This window comes from Giraffa tippelskirchi, chromosome 4, assembly GCF_054371585.1.
Source record: "Giraffa tippelskirchi isolate mGirTip1 chromosome 4, T2T-mGirTip1v1.2.pri, whole genome shotgun sequence".
Lineage (NCBI taxonomy): Eukaryota > Metazoa > Chordata > Mammalia > Artiodactyla > Giraffidae > Giraffa > Giraffa tippelskirchi.
The window spans coordinates 22,218,532-22,233,571 of NC_137278.1; positions in this window are offsets into that span (position 1 = coordinate 22,218,532).

Below are 15,040 nucleotides of genomic sequence, written 5' to 3' on the forward strand. Positions count from 1 at the left end.
AAAGTTTCAGAAGGGGATCCTGCCATGCAGAGTAGAATAAAAGATAATAATGAAGACTTTCTGTATTAGGAATGCACTACTATAGTTTTACTAAGTTAGAACAATTTTAGATTCTGGATAAACCTGGGACTGGGAAGAAGGACCACACTTACTGATATGGGATTTTTAAAAGTAAGTTTGGTTATGCCAACTGATTTATTAAGAAAAAGAAAAAAAGTATGTCTCTCAAAAAAAAAAAAAAATCTCATTTCATAAAGGTAGTCAAAGAAAAAACACTTTAGATATCATGTAATCCAACCCCTTCATTTCAGGCACACTGAGACCCAGATTGAGAAGGTGAAATTTTCCTTCCTCACAAAATGATGCTAGCCATCTAGAACAAAGTTGAGCAGTATTATAGTTAAGCAATGGGTCTTACAGAAATCAGAGAATTAAGAAAAGTTTTTTTCTAGAAAGTATTTAGTGGCTTCATTTTTCATCTTTTGTTTCTTGTGTATGTTTTAAAAACACTGGTGAAACAGGTGGTATTTGGAGTTCAGTTATTTTTTTCTCTTAAACAAAATGGACCAGGGAAAAATTTAAATGTGGAAATTAGTAACAGCTCTACCACTGGGTCCAATAAATTGTTCAACGCTATATTTTTTAAAGATATGTGTCAATTGTTGATTTAGAAATACCCAGTTAGCTGCATAGTAACTGTTTGTGAAATCTTGACCCCCCTCCAGTATTATTTATTTATTTGTTGGTTGGCTGGTTAGTCCTGCCTAATACAGCCTAGTAATGATTCGAGATAAAAATGTTAGAACTCTGCCTCCAGTAAATTTGAAATACATTTTGAGAACTTTTGCTTCTGAGAAAAGCAGAAATCTTCAAGACACCACAATGATTCCACACAAAAAAAATAAAAAAATAAAATCAGAAAAGCAAGATAAATTGAAACAAGAAAACACGTATTTCAAAGAATTAGAGAATCCAGGAGCGATAAGGTTAAGACCAAAAAACTCTGGAGAAGGAAGCCCCTTGCAGAGGAGCACTGGGGACTTCCTGCCTTTTGAAGAGGTGTTTGCTGATCGTGGGTGAAGGTTGAAAGTTGAGAACCTGGGCTGGGGCAGCCAGAGGCCTCTACTGCAAGACAGAATCCAGCAGAGCTGATGTCAGTGCAAAAAACTGCAGTGACAAAATTGGGCATGGCCTTAAAGAGTCCATTTTTCACCATCAAAAGATGTACTAAATCCCAGGGTACATGGAGCAGGAGACTAAAGGGTTAAGTCAAATCTTCTAAAGAGCAGAGTGAGATTTGCCACAAGCTCCCAGGGTCAAGGAAACACAACCCGCTGGGGGAAGAGCCATGAGAACCATGAGAGGTGAAAGCTCTAGAGAAGATGTTGGTTTAGTTGCCATGTCGTGTCTGACTCTTTTGAGATGCCATGGAGTGCAGCCCACTAGGCTCCTCTGTCCATGGGATTTCCCAGGCAAGAATACTGGAATGGGTTGTCATTTCCTTCTCCAGGGGATCTTCCTAACCCAGGGATGGAACTCAGGTCTCCTGCATTGGCAGGTGAGCTCTTTACCACTGAGCCACCAGGAAAGCCCTTAGAGAAAGTGACCGGTCACTTTCCAGGGGGCTTGGCCTGTCTGGGAAGGATGAGGTGGAGAATCCAGGCCTGGCCCTTGGCCCCTGGCCTCTGTAAAGTGGCTGCTGCTAGGATATGAAGAAACCATCGGAACTGAACCTTTCTGCCCCTTAACAGCAGCTCCCCGCTTCCTCCCCCCAACCCCAGCCCCTGGTAACCACCATTCTACTCTGTGTCTATGAGTTTGACTATTTTAGATTCATTATATCAGTTGAATCAAGCAGCTCTGTCCTTCCGTGACTGGCTTATATTTCACTCAGCAGAATGTCCTCCAATTCCATCTACGTTGTTGTAAATGGCAGACTTTCCTTCTTTGTTAAGGCTAGATAGCATTATACTGTATATGTACATCATATCTTCTTTATCCATTCTTCCATCCACAGACATGTTCTAGAGATCTGCTGTATGGCATCACGCTTAGAGTTAACAATACTGTGTTATGCAACTAAAATTTCTGTTACAAGGTTAAGTTGCATGTTTAGTGTTAGAGAGGAAGGAATGAAAGAAGGAGGGAGGGAGAGAGAAAGAAAAGGATGGAGGGAGGGAGAGAGGGAGGAAGAAAAAGAAAAAAAGGAAGGGAGGGAGAGAGGGAAGTGGGGGAAGGAGGGAGGGAAGAAAAGAAAACAAGAAAGAAAGAAACCAGCAGAGTTTTTCATAGTTTCTTGGGGAACAAGTAACAAAACAAGAGACTTCAAGAACCTAAAAACTGAAACTAATCTCTGTCTAAGGCCATAGCTTCCTAAAGGAGTAAACCAAAATCCTCTCACCATGACCCATGCTTTTCCAACCCTTCTAGCCTCTTTGTTTTGTGGGTTATCTTAGCCTGTCTGCTACTTCTCCCCAAGATGTCATATCACTTGCAACTCAAGGAACAAATAATAATTAGCCATTTTCTCATCACACAAAATCTTTTTGAGAATCATCTTTCTGGGTTAATAACTGCTGTCCTTATGTTACATACACATGGACAAGATGATATATTTTACAAATGATCTGTAGCATGAGTATCACCAAAGGTCAGAGCTGCACTGTAGCAGACCCAGGCCATGGATCTGGAGAAAAAAAAAATCAAGGTGTGTGTATTGGAGGGGGGTAGCAGAAGCAGAAAGGAGAAAAGATGAGTCTGGAGCCAGTGCTCTGAAGGTCTGTGTTGACTTCATTGCATGCCTCACTGATTTGGTACAAAGCTTATACTGTCTCATAATTAGTTCATTTCTCATAAGTCTATGTCTTATTCCTCAAACTCCAAGTAAATTGTAAACTTCTCCAAGGCAAGGTTTTAAATATCCCTTAGCAACTAGGCCTGCTGAGAAGGCAAGACGAGGTCAAAAAGAGAAAGGAATAAAGAAGCCAGTAGTTGAAGGCAGGAAGGAGAGAGAAGGAGCAGAATGATATAGAAGGTATACCAAGGGATTCTTTAATCAAGGACCGCTGTCAAAGCCCCTTTAAGATCTGGTGTCTGTCTACCTTGCAGACAGCTTTCCAGCACCCACCCTGTAGCTCTCCCCTAATACCCGAATAAGCTGAAAGGCCCTTAATGAAGTTCCATGAGGTTCAAGTTCTGGGCGACCTGCCATGCTTTTGTTTAGCAGCGCAAAACCGGCCCCCATCTTTGTGGAAAGGCTGTAAGACTCCTGGGAAGCTTGTTCCACCTCATAAGAAAAGAAATAGAAAGTACTGATTTGGTATAAAATAAAAAGGCTCTTACTTATTCATATGCATTTGTTGGTTTTCTTTCTCCTCCTGTATTTGTTATGTTGTTCCCTAAACTAATTGCCTAATTACAAAGGGTGAAAGCATTTAAAGGATTAAAGTGTGATCCCTCACATGTAATGTGGAGGTAGAAATGCTTATTAATGGCTCCACTGAAAAATGCTCCGACCCCTGTCCCAGCTGCTGAATCATTCATTAATCTGCTTCCTCTACCTGTGTATTTAACCAGCGTTAATCTCTCCAAGGTACCCATAAATACTGCTGGTCACTTATACTAAGTCCTTTAATTAATCATGTGAGTGGTCAGTGTTCACTCTCTTCTTTCCCTCGAGCCATTCATGCAATTTCCTGGGGAAAGAACCTAACTAAAAAATATTTCTAGGAATGGCTGCAAGGCACCTTAGAACCAATTATTCTTTCAAAATGGGCGTGACCAACATTTCAGACTTGAGAGGTCAAAATGGGGCTGTTTTCATTTCAACACATGGATGTGGCTGACATTTGTATTCTGCTCTGGACAGAGGAAGACATTAAGAAGTGGAGTAAGTCCCCTACATACAAATTTCCTTCCAAGAGCACGTTTATAAGTCCAATTTGTTTTTAAGTCCAACAAAGTTAGCCTAGGTATCCAACTGACACAATCAGCTGTATAATACTGTACTGTGTTTATAAAACTTTTCACACTTTTCCCTGAGCTTGAAATAAAGATACTAGACTACTAGACCTTATACAGTTGTTGCTATTTTAGTCACTACATCATGTCTGACTCTTCTGTGACCCTGTGGATTGTAGTCCAACAGACTCCTCAATCCATGGGGTTTCCTAAGCAAGAGTACTAGAGTGAGTTGCCATTTCCTTCTACAGGGGATCTTCCCAACTGAGGGATCAAATCCATATCTCCTGTTTGGCAGGTGGATTCTTTACCACTGAGCCATGAGGGAAGCCCACTCTAGACAGTACTATATAGTAAAGTACACAAAAGCATGACCACCTGTAATCAATACACACATATGACAATGTAGACATGTGAACTAGCTCATGTGATTGGAATGTGAATGCATGTTCACATCTTTGAAAACTCACAACTTGAAAGTCCATATGTAGGGGACTTACTGTAAATATAAGAAAGAACCATTGCTCCAAAACACCACTTCCACAAATCAGAGAGCCGTGGAATTCAGCACATCCCTCCTTCAGCACCAGTCCCCATGGCAGATGCATTTGCCAAGGGAAACCAGGTTATACTGCAGGAACAAACAACTCTGATAATCTCGTAGAGGTTTCTATCTCATTCACACCAATTCCAAGGCAGGTCTGAGTGGCATCCTTGCAGTTGTTCAGCAGCGCAGCCAGCTGCAATCGTGTGACCCCACTGTCTCAACATGAAGCCTCCTGCTTGAGAGGGAAAGAGCTCTGGGCCAAAGAACTGCAAGTAGGCCTGTCACTGTCTCAGCCTGAGGTGATAGATGTCACTTCCAAGACTAATCACGCTGTCCTAGCCAAGTGAGAAGAGACCAAAGTCCACAATTGTTACGTGTTCACAGGGAAGGGGGAGCAGGTAATGGTGATACTATTAATGTCCATCAAAAAATCCACCAGTCTTTAAATCAACTACTTATTGATTAAAGGTAATAATACCTTTCTCTGATAGGGTATATATAGTCATATGCCTTACCTTGTTTGTTTCAGCTCTATCTCATTTTATATTTATCATATTCTAGTATCTTTTTTTCTATCATAGGACTCAGAAACCAAACTCTGAATGAGCAGGAATTTAGCTGGCAAGTGCCTCAACTCTATCACACACATATTTCTATCATGTCAGTTCTTATGGCTTAAAGGTGCTGTAATTCAGAGATTATAAGGATTTTCTAAGATGATGTATGTGTCATTTTTCCTTAAGGTGTCTGTATTTTTTTAGCAGATTCTCAAAGTTTTCCCTCCACTGGTCAATTGACTCCTCAATGGTTGAGACAGTCATAACAGCCTTTTGATCTGATCTTCCAGAACATTTATGGAGTGTGTGTCATGACCAAGTGGACAAAGGAGATGATTGAGGAGGGAATTTTGGGAGAGACGTTGGGAGACAGCAAGGGTTTTGCTAGAGAAAATTGGAAGATGGTTTTCAGTAGTGGGAGGGATGGGATCTGGCCAACAGGTCCAGCAGGAGGGCAGTAAGGATGTGGAGAGTGGCAGGCAGGGAGCCCAGAAGCAGTATCTAGGTACAGAAAAAAGAGTGAGATGATCTTGAAGACAACCATTTGTGTGCTTTGCATTTTGCAAAGGACTAGGGAAACCATCTTGTCTGCCCCCCCAACCAGAGCTGGTTCTCCACTGATCTCCTGGTGAAAAGAAGCCTGGCAGTGCATCCAGACACATTAGCTGAAAATTCTGGATTAGCCTACACACCAAAGTTTTTGAAATGAGTCCCATGATTCATTTAATGTATTGACTATCATATTAATGTTTAAGAAATCATCCCCTGCAGTATACTGTGTCTTAAAGCTCATGCCGCTCTTCACTGGGAAGATGAAAGGGTGAAACGCTAAGACAGAAACAATTAACAGTGTACACAGACAATTAAATAACACATTTAAGGAAGAAATTATGTTAAAACAAAACTCTACCCCATGAAAGATAGAAATCCACAACAAATATAAATTTCAATGATTTGAGGAGGCTGAAATCATTTTCTTTTTCGGATTATAAAAACAAGGAATTGGTTTATTCTGAAATCCCAGGAAGTTCTTATAAAATGACAATATTTAAACATGCTTTAAAGGAGAGATAGCATAAATGGACAGGTAAGCACATCTTTTCTCACTTGTGGTAATATTGTCCTGCTATTTACACGTCTAGGGGAGGGGTAAAAATATCACTCCGCTTAAAATGCAAAAACTGGATTTGAAACATCCTTCCTACTCTACTTTGTCAATTAACATCACACCTGTCTTTCAGAAGCTGGTTTAGAAACCCACAGCCCCACAGACTTCTAACTTGAACCCACTGATTGTTTCTTTCATAACATTTCCAAGGATGTGTTATATGCCTACAAAATGTGTTTTCAGGCCTACAGATGAGAAACACATTAGAGTACTGATTCATTTACATGACTGTTACCCATGGTAGATATCTAATACCTCAAAAGGGCTGAAAGCCTTGTCATTTTATCTTTGGTTTTATACCCAGTGGTGTTAGCCATAGAGCAAAGACCTTAATGATGTCTGAGAGAGAGAGAGAGAGAGAACGTGACTGAGGCTCAGACAGAAACAATTTTCCATACTGAGGTAAGGATCAGAGATAGAGTTGGCACTCAACATCTGACCACCAAGCTGCATATGAAGGCTTCTCTCCATCTGTGAGCTCTTTCAGCTCATGGGGCCTGATTGTGAAATGGGGGGTTTCATTCTTGGCTTGTTTCAGTCAGCTGGGGACAATGGCACCAGTAAAAGCACTCACTAAATGCTTACATTTGCCAGGTACTTTATGTCCTTTGCATGTACTAACATTTTAGCATTTGAAAACTGTGCATAAATGGGGACACAGAAAGGTACATAAAATAGCCAGTGTTTAATGACTAATCAGGAAATGATCTGCCACATAAATGCCAACCAAGCTAAAATAATAAGAACAGCATTAATCCAGAACCAGACAGAAGTATGGTCTTCCCTCCCTCCTACCCAGTAGAAACCACTGTGCTCTCCTTAGGATAATAATGGTCTTGCTTTTCTTTCGGTTTTGCCTCCTAGTACCATGCATTATCTTACCTGATTATCAAAGTTCCCTAACTGGTAGGTGTGCCATGACCATCGCTCACTGAACAGAGTTCAGTGCCTGGCCCTGCCCGCACAGGTGGAAGAGACAGAGCTGCCTTCCAGGAGCAGGCTCTGGACCCAGGAGCTTTAGTGAGTGTTGTCACCGTCTTGGACTTGACTCCAATCTTTACCCAGAGCTCTCTGATTCACCACTGCTAACGTGGTCATGTTCAAGATTTCAGACCTGGTATCATCTCTCTGAGAGCTTGGCAGGACTTAACACACAACAGGCCTTTGTTCCAATCAAGCCTATTTGTCTCAGCTGGGTTGGGGATGGTGGCAGGGAAACAGGAAAATATCAGTGCCAGGCCAGCCTGTGCCCTTGCCCCTGGTGGCCCAGGGAAGCACTAGCTCCAAGCACAATTACCCAGGAGAGTCCCTGACTCTGTCTTATATGTACATAAACTCATCATTTAAAAGCCTTGTGGAATTAAGAGGTTGGATAGAATCCAGAAGTCATCCTAACTTCTTCAAATCTGAAAGAGCAAGAAACTCAGGCCCAGAAAGGAAGTGACTTGTTCAAGGTCACACACTGTGATAAGAAATGGACAGGAAATAATGGTGGGTAAGTGTTGCTCCTTTAATTGTGTACAGCTTCCAACAGAGGTGACATCTGAATATTTACTTTCCATGCTGGGCTGGCCAACCACATAGGTTCATACTCCATTTTGATGAGGTTCTGGGAAGTAAGCCAGCAAACTCAGGGATTTAGATAAAACTAACAGTAATAGTTTCTCTTTTTTCTCTAAGCCCAACACTGCAGCTAGAGTCCAGTGACCCAGGCAAGGGTAGTTTGTCACTGTCCTCACAGCCATATGAATGACCAGAGACCATGAACACATGTGGTCACTAAAAAGGGTCTTTCTATAGTACTCTACAGTTGGTAAATGCTTGCACACAAGTTCTCAGGTGTGATTCTCATAAGAATCCCTGGAAAAGGGTAAAGTTGGTCATATTGTTGCTATTTTAATTAAAGAAACTGAGCATTTATCTGAGATCATAAAGCTAATGGAGCCAAGGTGACCAACTCCTATTCCATCATGACACTTGGTGACAGGAGAGAAAAAGAGGGCCTGAGAGATAGAAACAGTGCTTTGTCCTTCACTCCATGGTCATGTGACATTAAAAATACTACAAACAGCATTATTTTTATTAACTCTGTATCTCAAGCATCTCTCAGCTCTACATTCCCCCAACGTTGTAGGACCTTGGAGAGATGATTTGATTTAAGCACAATGTTACCTATAAAGACCTGGAAAATCCCATGGACTGAGGAACCTGGTAGGCTACAGTCTATGGGGTTGCAAAGAGTCGGACACAACTGAGCAACTTCACTTCACTTTACCTATAAAGAATTTTTAGAATCACCAAGGCAGTAAGATATGCTCTTGTTCTAAAATAATTCATCCCGTCCTTATTTTCTAGTATTGTATCTCTATATATTTGAGTCAGCATGTTAGAGCTTCCAAGTAATTCTACAAGTCACCTGACCCATTTTTCTAATTTTGTGGGTAAAGAAACAGACTGAGACTAAGCAAGTGACCTTCCTCACCTGACATAACACATCTATGGGAGAACCAGGACAAACACCAGTATCTCCTGAGCTCCAGTGCCCTGTTCCTTCCACCCACCTACCTGTCCAAATGCCCGTCTTCCACTGGAGGTTCACCCCCACCCTTACACACTCTTAAGCCATTCGTACGAAGCATTTCGTCAGGTCCTATTAGTACTTATGAATGGGTCAAGTCCGTGCTCGTACTCCGTCGCTTCAGTCATGTCCAACTCTTTGCAACCCCATGGACTATAGCCCACGAGGGTCCTCTGTCCATAGGATTTTCCAGGCAAGAACACTGGAGTGGGTTGCCGTTTTCTCTTCCAGGAGATCTTCCTGACCCAAGAATCTAATGGGAGCCTCCAGCAGCTCATTATCTCCCTTCACTAACATTGTAGCAAGAACTTCTTCACTGACTTTATGCCTGATATGTCCCCTCTCAGAGCCTCAGGTCCTTCCCTATAAAATTCAAATAATCAATCCCTATGCCTCCCACCTAATTCACAAGATAAACAAGTACCATAAGAACACATGTGTTCATTCAAAGACACTCAGTGATTTCACAGCCAGAAAAGGACTCAAATCTACCAATCCCCACTCCAGAACCAGGTCCCTCTCATTATTACAACAGAGCTGAAAAAGGAAAGAAAACTAACTCTTCTTGCTAGTCATTCTCCTTGCATTCCAGAAGGAAACTTCAGCACAAAGAAAAAGGCAAGAAAAGAATATTACAAAGCCTGATAAGCACAAACTTTCCATAATCAGAGAGAGAATTCAGTTTGAACATGCAACTTGTATTTAAAAACAAGAAAACAGAAATAAAACAGAAAGAGCTATGGTTTGAATTTTCTACTGAAACAGGTCCTAAGAACCTTGAGTGATTCTGCTAGTATTTTGACCTGGAAGAAGACAACTTGAGGATTTTATAAATAACTGCTCTCATCCAGATGGAATTTCTCCTTGCTTTTCAGTCATGTATTAGTAGTAGTAGTGGTAGTAATTATTTGTTGTTGCTGTTGTTCAGTCGCTAAGTCGTGTCCAACTCTTTGCAACCCCATGGAGTGCAGCACACCAGGCTTCCCTGTCCTTCACTCTCTCCTAGAGCTTGCTCAAACTCATGTCCATCGAGTCAGTGATGCCATCCAACCATCTCATCCTCTGTCACCCTTTCTCTTCCTCCTCCTCATTTGTAATATTTATAAAATCACTTTTAAGATAATAAATTTGAAAAATCAGTCTCATGGAGACATGGCGTTTTCACGACAAAATAGCAGGACCAGAGGAGACTGTATGTGTTTCATTTTAGTTAAAACATCTCATTTTAATGAGGGTCCCCAAGGGCAGGAGGCAATATATACACATTTGAAATTGGTGGCGTTCTACCAAAATAGAGATGTTAAGAAAAAATGAAATAAAAGATTGTGTAATACACAAGTGGGAAAAGCAGGGTCCAAGCTCATCGGCAGCATATCAACACTTAACAACACTTTGACGGAGGTCAGAATCCCTCTGTCCCTTAAATAACAACGACAACAAAAATAATAACACATGTGCATGCTTACTTCTATCAAAAGATTTAAGTCAGAAGCAGATAAATATCATGCCTTCAATCTCTCTTCATAAAAACAAACATTCTGACCAATTAATACTGTTCATTTGCTGACCTGAAGAAACAGTGGCAGTCACTCAGTCGTATCCGACTCTTTGCAACCCCATGGACTATACAGTCTGTGGAATTCTCCAGGCCAGAATACTGGAGTGGGCAGCCTTTCTCTTCTCCAGGGGATCTTCCCAACCCAAGGATCGAACCCAGGTCTCCTGAATTGCAGGCGGATTCTTTACCAGCTGAGCCACAAGGGAAGCCCAAGGGAAGAAACAGATTCAGATATAAAAGATAAGGCACTCACTGAAAGGAGGTATGTGTTAAAAAAAAAAAAAGTGGGGAAAATAAGAGTGGGATGGGGCTGTTAGCATTTGGTTATTACCTTATCTCTCATCTGAGAAAGCCTTTTTTCCTTGTCATCAATGTTCAATTTCACTCAAAAGATACTTACCAAAAAAAGAAGAAAATCACAGTGTGAGATAAAAAAGGGATCCCTGATTTTGTTCCTGTACCACAAGAGGACATCAGGTATTAGTGGTCATATTAGTCAGATACCATGATGATTCACTGTGTTAACAAATTACTGCACAGATCTTATTAGTTTAGCACAAGAAAGCTATTGTGCTGCTTTTGGTCATTCATATGAAGTGTAATTTTAAAGCCAGGGCTTCCCTGCTGGCTGAGAGGTAAAGAATCTGCCTGCCAATGCAGGAGGCATGGGTTCAATCCCTGGGTTGGGAAGATCCCCTGGAGAAGGAAATGGCAACCCACTCCAGTATTCTTGCCTGGAGAATCCCATGGACAGAGGAACCTGGCAGGATACAGTCCATGGAGCTGCAAAGAGTCGGACAGGACTTTGTGCCTAAACAACGACAATTGAAGCCAATCCTCTCTCCTTGACAACTCTCATCCCTGGTCACTTCCATTTTCACGCCACCACTTTAGAGTTCCTCCTTCAAACTGCTCGGGCAGGACAGGCAAAATCCAGAGAGCTGTCAGCACTCTCAGTTCTCTCAGCTGCCTGGGACTACAGGGCACACAGCACATCTACTCTCATTTCCACCAGCGAGGACTTGGGCTCAAAGGGTGGAATTTAAAGTACAAGGAAGCTGGAGATAAAAGATGTCCCTGCATATCCAGGAGGAGAGATGGCAGTGAGAACACAGCATTGTATCTGCCACAGAAAACCAATGAGATGGATGGAAAAAGCAGATGGAACAGACAGCAGTGTCCTTCTGAGCGGCTGGGGGAAATCCTCCTAGAGAGGTGAGATTAGAGTCACCCTCAAGAATGAATTAAGGGAGAATACGGAGCACATGCCAAGGGAAGGAACCCTGTGATTGACGCTCCAAGGGCAGACACGACTGAGCGACTGAACAATAACAAAGCAAACAAGCCCTCCTGAACAACAGTGAGTAATGGAAGACAGGTATTCAGAAACAGCTAGGGGAGGGTCATATCTTAGAGAGTTAGGAGTTATTGGTAAAGCAGTAGAAATCTTTTTTCATTGAGCAGCCTTGTAGTCTGTGAAGCCAGACTCCCTAGGTAACCCAGGTGTAACCCAGAAGTCCAATCCAGAAAGTGGAAGTCATCCAGTTCACCTCATATCCCAATTATCCAAACGGCCAGTAATCCCTATGGAGCCTGCTTCCTATGATATCTCAAAGCCCCTGTGATTGTTGTTCAGTTGCCAAGTAGTGTCCAACTCTTTGTGACCCTGTGACCTTCATGATTCCAGGCTTCCCTGTCCCTCAGTACCTCCCAGAGTTTGCTCAAACTCATGTCCATTGCACCTGTGATGCTATCCAACCGTCTCATCCTCTACCTTATCCCAGGCCTTCCTGGTGCTGTGGTCTGAATGTCTGTGTCTCCCAAAAATTCATATGTGGAAGCTCAAATCCCCATTGTGATGGTATCTGGAGTTGGAGCCTGGGGGAGGTAAAGCTTTCATGGTAGCATTAGTGGCCTTAAGAAGAATAGATAGGAAAGCTCTCTCTTCCTCTCTCACTCTTTTTACTCTCTGTCACTCCCTCCAACATGTGACCACACGGCAAGAAGACAGCTGTTTGCAAGCCAGGAAGAGTCTCTCACCAGTACCTGGCATTTCTGATCATCTCTGATCTTGAACTTTCAGCTTCCGGAACCATGAGACATGCATGCCAGTGGTTGAAGCCAACCTATGATGTTTGTTCTTGCAGCTGGAGCTATCTCTTGCCACATCCCCATCCATCCTCTCCCCAACTCTGGCTTCTCTCCCCTTCAGTATAGATCTGACACTATGGGCCAGAATGACCTTCCGAAAAACCATTTCTAAAATGATATAGCATAAGGGTCCCTTCCTGACACAGCCACATCTAGTTCACATTCTAACAAACTACTTGGAGGCTTTCTGGAAATATCACATATTTTCACGACTCTCATTTACACATGCTGCTCCTTTTCTCAGAAAGGCCTCCACTCTTTCCTGCTTGGAAAAAAATCATATTCCTCCTGCAAAGCCTTTCTGTAAGATTGCCTCCTCCCAATCTCTTAGTTAATAATTCCCTCTGTGCTTTTACATGCTTTTAAAACACTTTATTGCTTCCATTTATTTGTATTGGATCATATCCAGCCAACTCTCCATATACAAGAGCTTCACTGAGAAGAGGGAATGTGTCTTCTTTATTTTTGAATCCTCAAGCCCTATGCCTGGTTCAGAGTAGTACATGCTCAATACATCCTTTTTCAATCAAATGTGAAGTTAATGTTATGGACAGTATCTAAGGTATGTGAAAGTGAAAAAGTGTTAGTCACTCAGACATGTCTGACTCTTTGTGACCCTATGGATTGTAGCCTGTCAGGACTGTAGCCTGTCAGCCTATCAAGACAGGAAGCATGTCCATGGAATTTTCCAGGCAAGAATACTAGAGTGGGTTTCCATACCCTTCTCTAGGAGATCTTGCTGACCCAGGTGTTGAACCTGGATCTCTTGCACAGTAGACAGATTCTTTACCATCTGAGCCACCAGGGAAGCCCAGTGAAGGTACAATCTGGTCTAATATTCAGGCTTAACACTATGAGCACTAGTATAATAATAATTATAAGAGGATTGTTGTTTAGTTGTAAGTCGTATCCAACTCTTTGTGACTCCATGGACTGCAGCATGCCAGGCTTCTCTGTCCTTCACTGTCTCCCTAAGTTTGCTCAAACTCTTGTCCATTGAATCAGTGATGCCATCCAACCATCTCATCCTCTGTCCATCCCCTTCTCCTCCTGCCTACAACCTTTCCCAGAATCAGGGTCTTTTCCAATGAGTCAGCTCTTCACATCAGGTGGCTGAAGTACGGGAACTTCAGCTTCAGCATCAGCCCTTCCAATGAATATTCAGGACTGATTTCCTTTAGGATTGACTGGTTTGATTTCCTTGCTGTCCAAGAGACTCTCAAGAGTCTTCTCCAACACCACAGTTCAAAAGTATCGATTCTTCAGCACTCAGCCTTCTTTATGGTCCAACTCTCACATCCGTACATGACTACTGTAAAAACCATAGGTCTGATTATTTGGACCTAGGTCAGCAAAGTGATGTCTCTGCTTTTTAATACACTGTCTCGGTTTGTCATAGCTATTCTACCAAGGAGCAAGCTTCTTTTAATTTCGTGGCTGCAGTCACCGTCTGCATTGATTTCAGAGCCCAAGAAAATGAAATCTGACACTGTTTCCACGTTTTCCCCGTCTACTTGCCATCAAGTGATACGACTGGATGCCATGATCTTTGTTTTTGAATGTTGGGTTTTAAGTCAGCTTTTTCACTCTCCTCTTTCACCTTCATCAAGAGGCTCTTTAGTTCCTCTTCACTTTCTGCCATTAAAGTGGTATCATCCTCATATCTGAGGTTGTTGATACTTCTCCCAACAATCTTGATTCTAGCTTCTGCTTCATTCAGCCTTGCATTTCACATGTACTCTGCATATAAGTTAAATAAGCAGAGTGACAACATACAGCCTTGACATACTGCTTTCCCACTTTTGCACCAGTCTGTTGTTCCATGTCCAGTTCTCACTGTTGCTCCTTGTCCTGCATACAGGTTTCTCAGGAGGCAGGTCAGGTGGTCTAGTATTCCTACCTCATTAAGAATTTTCCATAGTTTGTTGTGAATCACACAGCCAAAGGCTTTAGCATAGTCAATGAAGCAGGAGTAGATTTTTTTTTAACATTCTGTATTATTAAAAGGATAATACATAATATTATAAAGGAGGAATATAGAGAAGAAAAAATGCCCTACCCACTAGGGCAGAATTCTTTAATAGTTAATAAATTCTGTCTGGGCCATACAGAATTCTGGTCTAGGTGCTTATAATGTATAATCTCACTTGTGTGTGTGCTTGTGTGCTTAGTTGCTCAGTCGTGTCTGACTCTTGTGACCCCATAGACTGTAGCCCACCAGGCTCCTCTCTTCATGGGATTCTCCAGGCAAGAATACTGGAGTGGGTTGCCATTCCCTTCTCCAGGGGATCTTCCCCACCCAGGGATGGAACCCCGGTCTCCTGCATTGCAGTCAGACTCTTTACCAACTGAGCTACAAGGGAAGTCCATTATCTCACTTAACATTCACCAAAACCCCTTAAGGAAAAATACTATATTATTATTATTCATGTTTTAAAGATGAACAGACTGAGGTACATAGGGATTAAGCATATCAGCCAAGGCCAAACAGCTAATAATAATGGAGCCAGGGTCTGAATCC